Raw genomic sequence first — 16,471 nt, 5'->3', positions numbered from 1 at the left:
CTGGTAGCCTGGCCAGTCCTCACCGTACTGAATGTTACATAAAAGGCTCCAGTTCACTCCCGCTAAATGTGACACCAAAGGGCCATGAAAAGCTGCGGACATGAGACTCTGACTTGAGGCTGGCGCTGGTGGCTGGTGGGGGAGGCAAGCTGAGCTGAAAGCCATGTGATTTGGGTGAAAGACACTGTGTGGGAAGCATATCTCTCTCCTTCAGAGGCTCAGTGTGTAGGAGACCATTTCAGTGCATGTGATTCTTTCAGATTCATGCAGCCTTGGCAGCGAGAAAACAAAATGCCTGGAGCAGCCAAATGGGATGGAAATAAATGACAAAACTTCAGTGCATGCAGAATTAAGGCAAGATTTCAGTAGAAGCCTTAAAACTTCTGCCTGTGGCCACCATCCCCATACCCAGCAGCTGCAGTCAGTCCTCAGTCCTGAGTTCTAGGGGTGAGACTTCTGAAAGCATTCAGCATTACTTGCTGTTCCCTTTGACATCTGTTGACTCCAACAAGAATAGTTGGGCTCTGCACTTTGAATATCTCACCCAAGATCTCTGGTCTCTGCTGTTTCTCCCCAGTGCCTCACCAGTCACTGATAAAACAATCTACATCACCCAAAACGATTGGAGGTCACCCCAGGTCTGCTGTTGCACCAGTCTCCACGGCTGGAGCATGTTTGGCAGGATGATCATCCCTCCATGTTCCATGGAAGTCCCTTATGGGTTAGCAAGGGATGAGGCAGCCCATGGCATAAATTTCTGAGCACCCTCAAGCCATCTGCTTGTGTTTCTTTCTTTGGTTGGGTCCCTGTGAGGAGGAGGTTCCTGCTGAGAAAGTGCAAGATCGCCCACTTGTGCGGGATACCTATTGCCAAATTGGATCCCAGCACACACAGCCAGCAAGAGAGATTTCCACTGAGGTTGCTATGAACTACGGTCTCTTGTTTGATACTTTAAAACAAATGTGCATTTGAGAAGCTCCCAAGGAAAGCATAGGATCAAGTGTCAGTGCTCCAACTGACAAACTTATTATTGTATTTTATTATTAATCAACAACTCTGCGTGACCCCATAAACTCACATGACACTTCACAAGTGCACAGCAAGATGTGGTCCCTGCCCCGAAGAGTCTGCATTCCAAGGCAGACAACACAGACACCAAGGCCACCAGAGAGCGGTTTCCTAATGAAAGCGGTTGAGGTGTCAGCTCCTGCCGCTGCTTTGCCAGGGAGGCCGGCCTTCATCGCCGACTTACAAAAGCTTCCAACAAACACTTTTGTACTTTCCCCAAGGCTGCCCCTCACAATTGAGAGGGGCTCCCCCTAAACCTCCACAAAGCCACATCATTATCCTCCAAACATCTCCTTAAAATTCCCTTTTGCTGTGACGCCTACAAAAAACTGGAGAATGGATGGGCAGTGGTGTTAGCGCACCAACTACCTATCATGCTACTCTACATGGTCTCATTTTTTCCTTGTACTCCCCCATCTGTCTGGCTCCAGCTGTTGTCTTTTGTTAGGCTGTAAGCTCTTTGGGGAAGAAACTGTCCTGATCCATGACCTGGGCTCCTAACTGGTTCCAGAATCCAAATGGTTATTAATTCTCTTTTTGTCATTGTCCTCACCCTTTACGGTTATTATCTGCATATTCTGGTGCTGTCAAGGGACCCAAACCGTGTAACAGAATGATAGTTCCTTCCCCCCCAAAAGAATGTAAAGCTGGGCTATAAAATGAGACTTTGGGTGGATGTGCCAACCAGGAAGGGTGAGCACAATGCGGCAGTTGTGATTTGTGGAAGTCCCAGCTCATCACTGCATCATGACGAACATTTTCAAGTGACTTCGGCTCCAGTCTCCCATTTTCAAAAACAACTGCGGAGTACTGCTGAATGTTCAGCCTCTTGTGGGCTCCTGCAAACATTATCCCATGGCAAAAGTGGGCGTGAAGGAGAGATTCAGCGGAGGCAAGTGGAGCATCTTGCTTGATGTGCAGTGGGAGATGTGGCCAAGTGTCGAAGGGAGCATGATGAAAGGTGCCAGGCGGAGAGTGTGAGATGGAGACCAGGGACGCAGGAGGGATGCAAGGGGGCCATGATGGGGGATGCAGCTGGGAGCTGATTGTAGTGTGACTGTCAAGAATGGCGTGATGAACGCATGAGACGAATGCTTTCTGCTCTTCCTAGGCTGAGATAAAGGGAATACAGGATCCTGCGCTATGAAAAGTCTGGGGACTCCTTAACATCTGCGGATGTCTGATAGTGGGCTCCTCTGTCTGAGCCAGGTTTAGCTCTAATAATGCCCAGGAAGAGCAGAACTGATACAGTTTACTTACATACTGTACAGAGTCCCTGCTTCCAGCAGGGCCTGAGCCCAGGACAACTGCCCTGAGATCAACAGCTCACAGATGGAAATGTCAGGGTGTGTGTATCAGTGTGATGGGCTTTAACTGGGGCTGGAGTCCTCTACGGCTGATTCTTAACTGAGGCTGCGGGATGCTGGCAAACCCTGCAGTTTTCTTTACCTTCCACAATGACTAACAGGTAACGTGCAGGCACTCCTGAAATCCAGGAGGAAGAGATGCCATGAGGAGAAGAGTTTGCTGTATGTTGTGGATCGCAAGTGGAAGTGAGAGCAGAGATGGGCAAAACAGGTGGCATATACCCCTGTCAGGGTTTCTTCCCCACTCTGAATTCTGGGGTACAGATTTGGGGAGCCACATGAAAGACCCCCTAAGTTTATTCTTACCAGGTTAGGTTAAAACTTTCCCAAGGCACAAGTTCCACCTTGTTCTTGAACAGTATGCTGCCACCACCAAGTGATTTAGACAAAGAATCAGGGAAAGGACCACTTGGGAGTCCTATTCCCCCAAGCCCTGCACCCCCTTTCCTGGGGAAGGCTTGAGAATAATATCCTAACCAATTGGTACAGGTGAACACAGACCCAAACCCTTGGATCTGAAGAACAATGAAAAATCAATCAGGTTGTTAAAAGAAGAATTTTAATTAAAGAAAAGGTAAAAGAATCACTTCTGTAAAATGAGGATGGTAAGTACTTTACAGAATAACAAAAGATTTTAAAACACAGAGGATTTCCCCTCTAGGCAAAACTTTAAAGTTACAAAAGCAGGGATAAACCTCCCTCTGAGCATAGGGAAAATTCACAAGCTAAAACAAAAGATAATCTAACACACTTCTTTGCTATTACTTACGATTTTTGCAATACTAGATGCTTAGTCCAGATATGCTTAAGGAGATGTATTTTTCCTTCCCTGGTTCCTTGCTGACTTGAAGAGAACAAAACAAAGACACAAACGAAAATCTTCCCCTACAGATTTGAAAGTATCTTCTCCACTTATTGGTCCTTTTGATCAGTGCCAACCAGGTTATCTGAGCTTCTTAACCCTTTACAGGTAAAAGAGGAATTAACCCTTTACAGGGTAAAGAGGGATTTTTTGCTACCCTTAGCTGTATGTTTATGACAACCCTCACTAAACATGTGCTTAAATGCTTTGCTATGCAAGTCCCATGGAGCTCAGTGGAACTTATCCATGCACTTAAATGTTTTGCTGAACTGGGGCTGAAACCTCTCGAGAGTCACCTGGACACTCAACAGCAATCTGGAGCCTTCTCTAACCTACCTAGAAAGAAGCACAGCTGCTGCATGTTTCCTGGGAGTGGGATTAGCAAAACATGGCCTTTCACTTGAGTTCTCATCTTTTATTGTGAAGCACATGGGAGAAGGTCCAAAGATGACCCTGAGCAAAGGCGATACAAGGAGACGTGAGGAGGCAGAACCAACTGGCAAGTGAGCGAGAGCTGAGAAATGAGAGCTGAGATGGCGGTGAGGGCAAAATTGGGCAGAGCCGTGAAGGTGTAGCTTGAAATTGGAAGGTAAGAAAATTCGTTCTGTGGTAGATGTGGCAGAGAGAACAGGAGAGAACTTTTCTCATGGTTTTCTGCCGTCCTGGTTCTAGGGCTAGGCACAGCCGCCAAGCCCAGAGAGGCATGAAAGAAAAAGGATCTGGATGTTTTAGGATGCTGAAAGTGATTTGGTTTGAGCTCAGTTCTAAATGTGGATGAAGGATCCCTTATATTTTCAGTGCTGGTTCCTCAGTGCCTGGGAAGGCCCGTCACAGCCTGTTAAACCCTGGGCAACCAAGATTTCTGCCCCATCTACAAATAACTGGTGCTTGCTAAAAAGAGCAGATTTGGTAAACCACATGAACAAGCATATTCTCAGCCAGGCATTGTTCCCATCTGTATATGTTTGAGAACTGTTGGGGCATATGTTAAAGCTGGCATCTTCCCTGAGACTTGCTAAGATCTGACGGCTGGAGCACGATAACCATATCCCGATGCACAAAACATTAAACAAATCAAAGAAAACAAAGTTCACTAGAGATTCTAATACGGCTGGTCAGACAAGCATTTACTTACATATTGTGCAGAGCCGAACAACATACCAGACAGTGCTGCAGTCCTTGGTGCTTCATCTTTCTGAAGCAAAATGGCTAGAGACTGTTCATCATAGGGTAGCTAACTATGCAAGCGCCCGGCTCCGGTTTCTGATCCCAGCTACACCAGTGCAAATCCAGACTCACTCCACTGGGGACAATGCTAACATTCACAAGGACCTGACTTCCGTTTACAACTTGGACAGCAAAGGGGCCTCAGAGTGGCTGCAAACATTTACACCCACTACCTGGTCCCTTCCCACAGGCAAAGCAGTGCAATGGGGCCATAAGTGTCTGAAAATCCAGCCCACGAAACTTCCAGCACTTGTGAATGTTTCCAAGAATTCAGCCCATGATCTGTACACTCATTGTGACGGGCTGTATAAACTCTACACTGGGTAACAGACGCCTGAGGCCAATTAAGCCACTCTTAAGTGGCACTCTGGGAAGGTGTGAGGCATAACTGAGGCCCAAACCCACAGGGCAGCCAAGAGGAGGGGGCAAGTGGGGCAATTTGCTCCAGGCTCTGGGCCCTGCAGGGGCCCCCATGAGAGTTTTTCAGCCCCCACCCCGAGCAGGGTCCTTCACTCGTGCCGGGGGCCCCAGAAAACTCTCGTGGAGCCCGGGACCCCGGAGCTTCTTCCGCTCCAGATCTTCAGCGGTGATTCAGCAGCAGGTCTCCCCCACCGCTGAAGACCCCAGGCCCCCTGAATCCTCTGGGCGGCCCTGCAAACCCAGTTGGGGAAGAGCTTGGTTTTCAGAAAGAAAGGAGCACAGATGGAATGCTCTGGGGCTGGAGCACCCACGGGGAAATCAGAAAGTCGGCACCTACAAGGGAGGGGACCTAGGTGAGAGGTAGCTGAGAGTTTTCTTCTCTGGGCTAAAGACTGAGAGAAGCATGGAAGGCCTAGAGCCAAACTAGAGGGTCCTGGGCCAGGAGAAAGCAAGAGAGGCTTGGAGCGGTGAACCTTGTGGACTGAGGTGAGTTATCCTAAGCTGGAGTCAGTGAAGTCTTAGAGATGTTTGGACTGATGTTTAAGGGGCTACAAAGATGAATTCTGCAGTGACTCTCCGGGACTAGAAAGACTGGGAAGGTCAAGGTGGAAGCCTAAGAAGAGAGTAGGCCATGCGATCCTTTCCTAAGGACAGAAGTCTGGCAGGAGGCCAGGGGAGAGATGGAACAGCCGCTGGGGTTGGAGAAGGCTCTGGTGGTGAGGATCCCTGATCTGGACTTCCAAGAAGAGAGCCCAGGGAGACATTCAGTAGAGGAATGTAAAAGGCATGAAAGGTTAAGCCTGAGGAGAGCAGAAGCTGGTTTCAGTTTGGGGTTTGGGATATTATTGGTGGGTGGGTTCCAGGGGAAAGCCTTGTGAGTTTTGACCTTGAAAGATTGGTGAACCTAGAGAGCTTGTAGGGAGTAAGCCCAGAGAAAGGCCTGGTAGGAAGAAGATGTAGACAAGTTAGAGAAATTCTAGAGGAGAGCAACAAAAATGATTAAATGTCTAGAAAACGTGACCTACGAGGGAAGATTAAAAAATCCCAATTTTTTCAGTCTGGAGAAGAGAAGACTGAAAGGAGACATGGTAACAGTTTTTCAAGTACATAAAAGGTTGTTACAAGAAGGAGAGAGAAAAATTGTTCTCGTTAACCTCTGAGGACAGGAGAAAAAGCAATGGGCTTAAATTGCAGCAAGGATGGTTTAGGTTGGACATTAAGAAAAACTTTCTAACTGTCAGGGTGGTTAAGCACTGGAATAAATTGCCTGGGGAGCTTGTGGAATCTCCATCATTGGAGATTTTTAAGAGCAGATTAGACAAACACCTGTCAGGGATTGTCTAGTTAGTATGTAGCCCTGCCTTGAGTGCAGGGGACTGGACTAGATGACCTCTCGAGGTCCCTTCCAGTCCTACACTCTATGATTCTATGAAGTCCAGGGAGGTGGCAGTGGGGAGTCTGGTGGAGTGAACCTGTCTGTCCTGCACTCCTGGAACCCAACATAGAGGGCAGACCTGGCCAGAGGACTGAGTACAAGAGAGACCACTGCAGGACCAAACTGATGGTCAGCTGGGGGCACTAGAGCATAAAGCGCTGCTGTGTCACGCCCAGCCACGAGAGAGCGCACCACTGGTGAGTCCACTCTTCTACGTTCAAGAATAATAATTTAGAGTGGAGTCAGCTTGTTTGTTCACGAACTCACTCACATTTCAGGCTGTCATTATTCTGACCCCATTGCCCCTTGCATTAAATATAATGCTAATATCAGAAATGCCCAGCAGCCCAATCCCAGTGCTAGGCCAGACATCCTCAAGCTACATCTAGCATGCGCCACACTCCATTTGAGATTCTTATGGACCAACACCCTCCCTTACACAACCGAGCATACCGTCTGCCCTCCCATTTGTGTTTGCCTAACGCCCTGTGGCTCGTGCAGCAAATGCTCATGTGCAAAAGCCGTATTAGGGAAGTATTCCAGTTAGCAGCTGGAAATAAAGAAGAGGAGCCAGCCCCACGTGATAGGCAGGCCAAGGTCCAGCAACAACTTCAGATGCTCCTCTTCTCACCAATGAAGGATTGACCCCAGAGGACTGTAAGTGGAGCGTAAATTGAGTCCTTGGCCTGACACAGAGTAGCCACAATACTAGAATATGACATTAGCACGTAGAGGTCCACAATCAAGATCAGGGCCCTGTTGTGGTAGGCCCTGTACAAACACATAGTAAGAGAGAGTTCCTGCTCCAGAGAGCTTGCAATCTAAATAGACAAGATAGAGGGTAGGAAGGGAAATGGCTTGTTAAAGTCACACAACAGGTCAGGGGCAGCTCTGGGAATAGAACCCAGGTCTCCGAACACCCACTTCCATGCTGTACTCACACCCTACAGCCTATCAAATACTATTCTTTAAAACCTGTATTATGGTAGCAACTAGAGGCCAGGACCCCGCTGTGTTGGGCACTGTATGAATGAGCCCAGGGCCATCCCTGCCCTGATGATCTTACAGTCCAAGTAAAACTGTAGAGAACAGGTGGATAAAGCAAACATGCTCAATGACAGCATCCCCAGACGGTGTGTTAGTAGCACTCAACACCCCCTGGACTATTCCCAGGGCATCAGACGCCATAGTGTATCATTGTCCCCTAGTTTCAATACAGGGACATACTAAATGTATTTGGTTGGCTGCCGTGACTTCCTGGTGACTTTCCTTAGATGGCTTTTTTTGGAGGCTGTAACTAGTGGGTGCTTAGAATGTAAGAACATATGAGCTGCCAATGGGTCAGACCCAGGGTCCATCTGTCCCAGTATCCTGGCTTCTGACAGTGGCCAATATCAGAGCTTCAGGGGAAGTGTACAAAACCAGGCAATTATCTAGTAACCCACACCATCTTCCATTCCTGGCTTCTGGCAGTTGGAGCTCTGAGGTCGCCCAGAGCATGGGGTTGCATCCCTGACCACCTTGGCTTATAGCCATTGATGGACCTATCCTCCATGAGCTTCCCTAATTCTTTTTTGATCACAGTTGCAGTTTTGGCCATCCCAACATTCCATGACAATGAGTTGCATGGGTTAATTGCATGTTGAATGAATAAGTACTTCCTCTTGTTTGTATTAAACCTGCTGCCTATGAATTTCATCAGGTTACCACTGGCTTCTGTATTGTGTGAAAGGGTAAATAACATTCGTTCTTCACTTTTCCACACAATTCATGATTTTGTAGACCTCTGTCATATCCTTCCTTAGCCATCTCTTTTCTAAGGTGAATAGCCCTAATCTTTGTAGTCTCTCCTCATATGGAAGCTGTTCCAAACCCTTGATCATCTCCGTTGCCCTTATTCTGAATCTTTTCTAGTTCCACTGTACCCTTTTTGAGATGGGGCACCCAGACTTGGAATACGTATTCAAGATGTGGGGCCCCATGGATTTGTATGGTTGCCTTATGATATTTTCCATCTTATTTTCTATCCCTTTCCTAATAGTTCCTAACATTCGGTTAGTTGTTTTGACCGCGGTGTGCACTGAGCTGAAGTTTTCAGAGAATTGTCTATGGTGACACCAAGATCTTTGTGGTAACAGCTCATTTAGAATCCATCGTTTATATGTATAGTTGGGACTATTTTTTTCAAACGTGCATTACTTTGTACTTATCATCAGTATTTACCTTTATTTGCCATTGTGTTGTCCCATCATCCAGTTTTGTGAGATCCCTTTGTAACTCTTTGCAGTTGGCTTTGGACTTAACTATCTCAAAAATTTCGTATCATCTATGGACTTTGCCACTTCACTGTTTACTCCTTTTTCCAGATCATTAGTAATTATGTTGAACAGCACAGGTCCCAGTAAAGATCCTTGGAGACGCTGCTATTTACCTCTTTCCACTGTGAAAACTGACAAGTTCTTCCTAACCTTTGCTTTCTGTCTTTTAACTAGTTACTCACCCATGAAATGGCCTTCCCTCTTGCCCTGCGGCTGTTTAGTTTCTTTAAGAGCTTTGATGAGGGACTTTGTCAAAGACTTTCTGAAAATCCACCATGTTCACTGGGTCACCCTTGTCCACATTTGTTTGGTGAGGCATGATTTCCCTTTACATAAGCTGTATTGCCTCTTCCCTCAACATATTGTGTTCATCTGTGCGTCTGATTATTCTGTTCTTTACGATAGTTTCAACCAATTTGCCTGGAACTGAAGTCAGATTTACCAGCCTGTAATTGCCGGGATCTCCTCTGGAACCTTTTTTAAAAATTGGTGTTACATTAGCTATCCTCCAGTCATCCAGTACAGAGGCTGACCTAAGCAATAGGTTACATATCACAGTTGTTAATTCTGCAATTTTACATTTGAGTTCCTTCAGAACTCTTGAGTGAATCCCATCTGGTCCTGCTGACTTATTACTGTTTAATGTATCCATTTGTTCCAAAACTTCCTTTACTGAAACATCAACCTGGGACAGTTCCTCAGACTTGTTCCCTAAGAAGAATGGCTCAGGTGTGAGAACCTCCCTCACATCGTCTGCAGGCAGACTGATGCAAAGAATTAGTTTAGCTTCTCTGCAATGGCCTTTCCTGAGTGCTCCTTTAACACTTTGATTGTCCAGTGGCCCCACTGATTGTTTGGCAGGCTTCCCGATTTTGATGTACTTAAATATTTGCTGTTACTTTTTGTGGGTTCTGCTAGTTTTTCTGCAAACTCTTTTTTTTCACCTGCCTAATTATACTTGTAAGCAGAGTCAGGATGAGCTCTACCTTGTGAATTATGGCGAGTGTGGAAAAGAATTTCAGGGGCTGATCTTGTTTGCGTAGGCACACCCACCCTGCCTAGCATAGCCCACGGCAGCTTAAAATGGTCACTTTGACAGCTGTGGGATCCCAAATTTCTCTGTTATCGGGGCAGGAGGAATAGTTTTGTTACCCGGATTATGTGAATGAGGGACCATGAACTGGTTTTATGACAGAGGGTCTCACCATCAACTAAGTAGCACTCGCTAGACAAGGGACATGGGTTCCAAAACCCAGTGAATTGAGAGATTGGTATGTGTACTTGATGGTATGAGTCCCTTTTGAGGGCCTGGAACACCAATGGCACCTCATATTCTCTCCATTGTTAAATAGCAGAGCTAATTTTGATTTTATTAGAAATCTAGCTAGAAGCTGCTGAGCTGAGTTTACTTTGGGCCAATGGTGCACCAGCACTGGGGCTCCCCTACTACAAGCTGAAATCACTAAGAGCTGAACTCACTAAAAGAGCTAAACTTACTGAGCTGAGTGCTGTGTTAACAAGTGGTGGAGCCTGAAGATATATCGCTAAGCAGCTGGCAGAGTGGAGCAGTTTGTGGGATGGTTGGATCAGCCCACGGAACAGTGAGTGAGCGGAGCGGTTTGCAGGGATGGCTGGAGCGGCTCACAGGTCGGCTGGTGGAGTGGAGCTGTTCATGGTGAAGGCGGCAGCAGAACTCCACGAAGAGGCAGGGCAGTCGGCCTCGGACCACATAAGGTGCCCATTAACACCCTGTGTGCACCCCCCATTTCCACCCAGGCTGGGGGGGTAAAACTCTGCAGATAAACTTTTGAACTCTGTGGCGGCACTGACCAGGGACAGAGACTTTTGGGTTGTCGGACTTTGGGGTGATTGGATTTAAGACCCTAAGGGGAAAAGGACACTGCCAAAACTTACTTGGGGGTCTTTTGCTCATGGTTTATGTTATGAATCCTGTTTGTGGTGTTTCCCCAATATGATACCACATTCCCTCCTTTATTAAAAGGATTTTGCTACACTCGACTCTGTGCATGTGAGAGGGGAAGTATTGCCTCCTAGAGGCGCCCGGGGGGTGGTATGTAAGTGTCCCAGGTCACTGCGTGGGGGCTCAAGCCGCTTTTGCATTGCATTATTGAAACGGAATCCCTGGACACTGAACCCGGCCCTTGTTGCTGCCAACTCAGAGGGGCAGAAGGGTTACATACTTTTACACTTGACTTGCCAGAGTTGTTGCTCCTTTCTGTTTTCATCAGTAGCATTTAACTGCCAATTTTTAACAACTTTTGCTATCCTCTTTACTAGGATAGCGTTCCCCCTTGAATTCATTCATCCCTAAGGGATGTCTCAGTCTGAACCTTGTGCTCCTCTGTACTTGTTGACTTTTCCCCAACACTTAGTTTAAAAACTCCTCTACGTCCTTTTTAATTTTACATGCCAGCAATCTGGTTCTGTTTTGGTTTAGCTGGAGACCATTTCTCCTCTATAGGCTGCTCCTTTCCCCAAAAGTTCCCCAGTTCTGAATAAACCACAACCCCTCCTCCCTACCCTATCATCTCATCCACAGATTGAGACCTGCAGTTCTGCCTGTCTAACAGGGCCTGCGTGTGAAACTGGAAGCATTTCAGAGACTAGGTAATCTCTTACCTAGCAGCCTAAATTTGGCCTCCAGGATCTCTGTCCCTATGTTACTGGCACCCACATGAACCACAACCACCAGCTCCTTCCCAGCCCTATGTATACGGCTATCGAGATGTCTTGTATCTTCAAACCCAGCAGGCAACTTACTATGTGGTTCCCCTGGTAATCACAAACCCAACTACTTATAATTCTAATAATTGAATCCCCCACTACTATTGTCTGTTTCTTCCAAGTAACTGGGGTCACCACCCCCAAAAGAATATCCTCAGGGTGAGAGGATACCATGACATCATCTGGAAGGAGAGTCCCAACTATGGAATCATTTCCCTCTGCTCCAGCTTGATGCTCTCTTGCTCTGAGACCTTCATGCTCTTTAACAGCACAGGAGCTGTCAGGCAGGAGGTGGGACTTGGAGCTCAAGAAGGAAGGACTGGCTGTATTGCAGGCAGAAGAAAGCCAGCACCCTGGACAGAACTGTGCTGCTAGCAGGGACCTGGGGAACTAGAGAAGAGCTCCTGGCTGGTGGTTGGGAGTTGCAGGCTGAGGCCCTGCGGCAAGGGTGACGAAGGTGCTCAGGCCTTGGGGAAGTGGTCCAGGGAAATAGACTGAGAGGTTGGGGGGAACGTAGCATGTGGCTGTCATCTACAGGGTCCCTAGGCCGTGACCCAGGGTAATGGGCAGGTCTGGGTCCCCCCATCCCCATGTGCCACTGAGGAAGTGGCTGGACTGTTGGACTGTAGTACTGTCCCCTGGAAGGAGGGAGCACAGAGTGCGGCACAGCTGGAGGGCTGTGTCCTGAAGAGGATGCAGCAGTCCTTGGAATGACATGGGTCCAGGAGCAGAGGTGAGAGCGGGTTAGACACCACTGAGAGTCGGTGTACCGACCTGTGGAGTTGATCCGCAAGGTGACCAGCAGCAAGCGCGAGTAGGGTGAGTCCCACCCTGTTACACTGCTCAAGAAGCAAGAGCACCCAGTGCATTGTATTGTTTGTTCCCCACTAGATTAAAACATTATGAAAGTGAAGGCAGAAGCTAGGCTTTAAGGCTCATAGGTTTGAGGCCTGTGCTTCTGATTCTGTGAGGTGATGAATGGGCCTCAATATGATCATCTTAGAGCATCACTTCCATGGAAAATCTGCAGTGCATTGTGGGAGTCCTAGCCTGCTGTGCTGGCTGGAGAGACCTTTGCCCACAGGTAATGAGCTATGCAATAACAGCACCCCCACAAAAAACCTCTTGCAATGCGCTGTACACAATTTCCATGAGTAAACAGTGTTTTACAAAGTATCTGTTTGCACTACCTCTGCCTGCCTTTTAATAATGCCCTTATCAAATGGAGAACACACAGTATAATTTATGGGGTGTTTTTAACTCCCTCACATGGAGTGCTGTAAGTACGGACAGTACCGCGGGGGTAAATTGCGTACATAGGCAGCGTTCCTTGCCTGAAATGCTCTGCCTGACACAATGCCTTATGAAACCTGAGACCCGCTGCGGGAGTGCTGTGCACATAGCTAGACTCGAGGGGGAGGGGGAGAACTGGAGGTGGGGTAATCACTCTGTTCCCTTCTAGGCTACAAGGCAGGAAACACTCACTTGACTCACTATCTTTTGGGTGCATCCATGCCACTGAGTGCAGAGATATGACTAACCTGAGCATCTGGCTATTCTCTAAATGGGGGTAGGAGAAATCTAAGTAACTCACAGGCTTTAAGGCCAGAAGGGCAAATCATGATCATCTGGTCTGAGCTCCTGCACATCCCAGGCCACAGAACCTCACCCACCCACTCCTGTCGTCAGAGGTGGATGATAGTTTTGTGGAGCACTGGGCCAGAGCAAGTGGGGGGCCTCTCCTCACCTCTTCTGCCTGCATTCCTGCAAGGGCACCTATTTTTCCAGGGGCCCCCAATTGGCCAGGACCCCTGGGCACAGGTTCCGTTGGCCCAGTGGCTAATCCACTATTGCCTGTAGTAGGCTCATAACCTCTGGTGAGTTACTGAAGTCCTCAAATCATGATTTAAAGATCTCAAGTTACAGAGAATCCACCATTCACTCTAGTTCAAACCAGCAAGTGAGCTGTAGCCCATATTGCAGGAGAAGTCAAAAAAAAACCACAAAAAAACCAGCCTCTCTGCTAATCTGGGAGAAAATTCCTTCACAGTGTGGACAAGACCCACCAGCCAGACACCTGGGAAAGACTTCTCGGTAGTAGCTCAGAGCCCTCTCCAGCTAGTGACCCATCTTCAGCCATTGGTGATACTCGACATACAATTGCTCAAGTATCTGGGCAGGGCCTCCCAATCCCACCTTTTCCCTCTCTTCCTCTTTATAGGATCATAGACATGTAGGACTGGCAAGGACCTCGAGGTCATCTAGTCCAGTCCCCTGCACTGGGGCAGGGCTACCTAATATCTTCTAGACCAATTTTACTCTTGTTAAAATATCCTGGGGGGCCTTAACACTCTCACTGCGGCATTAACATCCTGTGATGTGGATAGGAGACACACTTGTTGTGGGGGAACCAATGGCAGTGTGGCCCTGCAACTTATTTGGCTATGATGCGGGGGCGGGGGCGAGAAGGAAGGGAGCACAAAGAGACTTGGGCTCTGTGTGCTGGGTCAGAGACAGGGTGAGATTAGCGTTACCTGTGTATCCATGCCCTGTAGACCCAACTCCTGCTGCTTGCATGAATCTGCCATTCCCTACCTTAAGCAAGGGGATAATATGGAAAAAGCAACCTGTTGGGTTCTGGAGATAAGCCTCTCTTTCCACTGTCTTTCCACAGAACAGGTTGCTTTAGCCCTCGAGATCCCATGGCCTTTCTCATAAAAGCCTGGCCAAATTCCTGTAGAGAGAAAACAGTTGCTCTGTTGACTTAATTGTGTGTTCTTCGCTTCCAGTCCTAAACTGTCATGCAGTCTTGCTGTGTTCATTGATGCTAAGGCCAGAACAGCCCTTTAGATCAGCTAGTCTCACCTCCTGGTTATTACGGCCCATAGAATTTCCAGTGTGTGCCCTCAGGGAGGCTCCTGTGACTTCTCCCACAGAGGTGCCTGTTGGCTGGTGGTGAGGTGAAAGTAGGCCAGAATATTGGGTTTGGGAGTCAGGAGATCTAGGTTCCATTCCTGCTCCTACTGTGTGACCTTTGCCAATAACTGTCTAGTTGCCCAATCTGTAAAATGAAGAGGATAACTTTGTAGAGCCCTTCAAAATCAAAGGAGGAAAGGTACCACACAAGACCTGAGTCATATTATGATGTATACTGTACAATCTAACAAATGCATTTGGGCATAAGCTTTTGTGGGATAAAACACACTTCATCAGACGCATCTGTTGAAGTGGGTTTTAGCCCACAATAACTTATGCCCAAATAAATGTGTTCGTCTCTAAGGTGCCACAAGGACTCCTCGTTGTTTTTGCTGATACAGACCAACATGGCTACCGCTCTGAAACTGTACAATCTGTAATTCTGTGAAGGAGTTTAAAGCCTCTGCAAGGAGCTCTATAAATCTACTTAGTATTATTATTAATAAATTAGAGGTTTTATCAGCGGAGGAGGTTGTGCTCACTGAAAGAGGCGGTGGCGACAGCAGCAGCATGTGGAGAAAACTACTGAATTGTTACATTGAAAACCAACTATTTGTGAAGCTACCAGGATATAGCGATCAGTATGTGCACACATGTTTCTTGCATGATGGACAATGGTGCTGCACTGAGTTCATGTGCTCTTACCCATGCTAGAGGGCAAGCATGATGCAACACCTATTGGTAAGGTTACCCAAGAGTTTCCATTTTAAAGCCCCTTTAATGAGCTGGTCATAACTCTTTTCAAATAGGTTATGCCAGGGGTTCTCAAACTTCATTGCACCGCGACCCCCTTTGGACAACAAAAATTACTACACAGCCCCAGGATGGGGGACTGAAACCTAAGCCTGCCCAAGCCCCACTGCCCCAGGCGGGGGGCACATAGCCAAAACTCAAGGGCTTCAGCCTGAGGCCGGGGGCCTGTAATCTGAGCCCCATCAGCCAGGGCTGAAGCCCTTGGGCTCAGGCTTTGGCCCCGGGTTGCAGCACATCTAACTCCAGCCTTGGTGTCCCCATTAAAATGGAGTTGTGACCCACTTTAGGGCCCTGACCCACAGTCTGAGAACTGCTGGATTAGGCCCAGATTTTCTAGTTGGGTCTCTGTGACTGGATGAATTTTTCCCCCTGATTTAAATACAGTTCAGCCATTTTTCAGCGGGGAGGTGATGAGAGAACTGTCAGGGAGTTAGTTCTTCATCCGTGTGCCTTGCAGGGGCTTGTGGGAAAATCCATTTTGACTTAGCTGAGTTGAGGCATCCAGTGTGGTCCCAACGGCCAGCTCGGAATCTGTCAGCAGCAATGAGTGGTTGGCTAAAGACATTTGGAATAGTTTCCTCATTGCTGATCAGACCATTCAACCTCCAGGATTTGACCTTCCATGTCAGCTTTGGACTTTGCTGAACAGGTTCTAAACTAGCTCAGGAATACGCTCCACTATCCTCTACACATGAGGTTGGCGTGATGACCCACTTTGTCAATGCTGCCTCCATCAGTCAATGGTGAATGTTGACAACAGTGTGAACTAACTAGATTTCATGGTGGCCTGAGGGTCCTTCATTCTGTTGATGCAGCTGCTGTTGGGTGACCCAGCAAGCACTGCAAATGCTAGAAGTTTCATAGTTTAAAAGACAGACTGTGCAGAGGAGTGAAATTCAACTCCATGGAGAGGGCTAGCATGTATTTCTGCACCATGAATATCCCTATGCACAACTCTGGAACCCTGGCCATGTGGCATAAGCATCATCATATATCACCAGGGTGAGGTTCTATATGCAGTGGTGTCCAAACCCCACTCTGCTTATACACACGTATGAGTGGTGCACTAGAAACCTAAGATTAACCCAAGCCACCCGTTAATATTAGGGATAGAATCCCAGTTCTCTGCTCTAATCAATAGCCAAGCCTGCCTCTAACGTGGCAGCATCCCTATAAAGCTGATTTAAAAAAAAATAGCTTAGTGTGGGCCTTCTCCTCTCTGATCAACTTTCAGTGCATGTCAGATGTGATTTCCCATAAGAGCCCCAACACTTTAGGATCTGGGTGCACTTAATTCATG

The 16,471-nt window shown here is 47.5% G+C and overlaps 1 pseudogene; it reads left to right on the top strand.

Moving 5' to 3' along the window:
• Positions 1–16,471, top strand: part of LOC116838061 (uncharacterized) — a 125,863-nt pseudogene that overhangs the window by 86,493 nt on the left and 22,899 nt on the right.

The sequence above is a fragment of the Chelonoidis abingdonii genome, chromosome 5 (genome assembly GCF_003597395.2).
Source record: "Chelonoidis abingdonii isolate Lonesome George chromosome 5, CheloAbing_2.0, whole genome shotgun sequence".
NCBI lineage: Eukaryota > Metazoa > Chordata > Testudines > Testudinidae > Chelonoidis > Chelonoidis abingdonii.
Note: the sequence above shows the minus strand (reverse complement) of the source record. Positions and strands in the feature narration are given on the sequence as shown.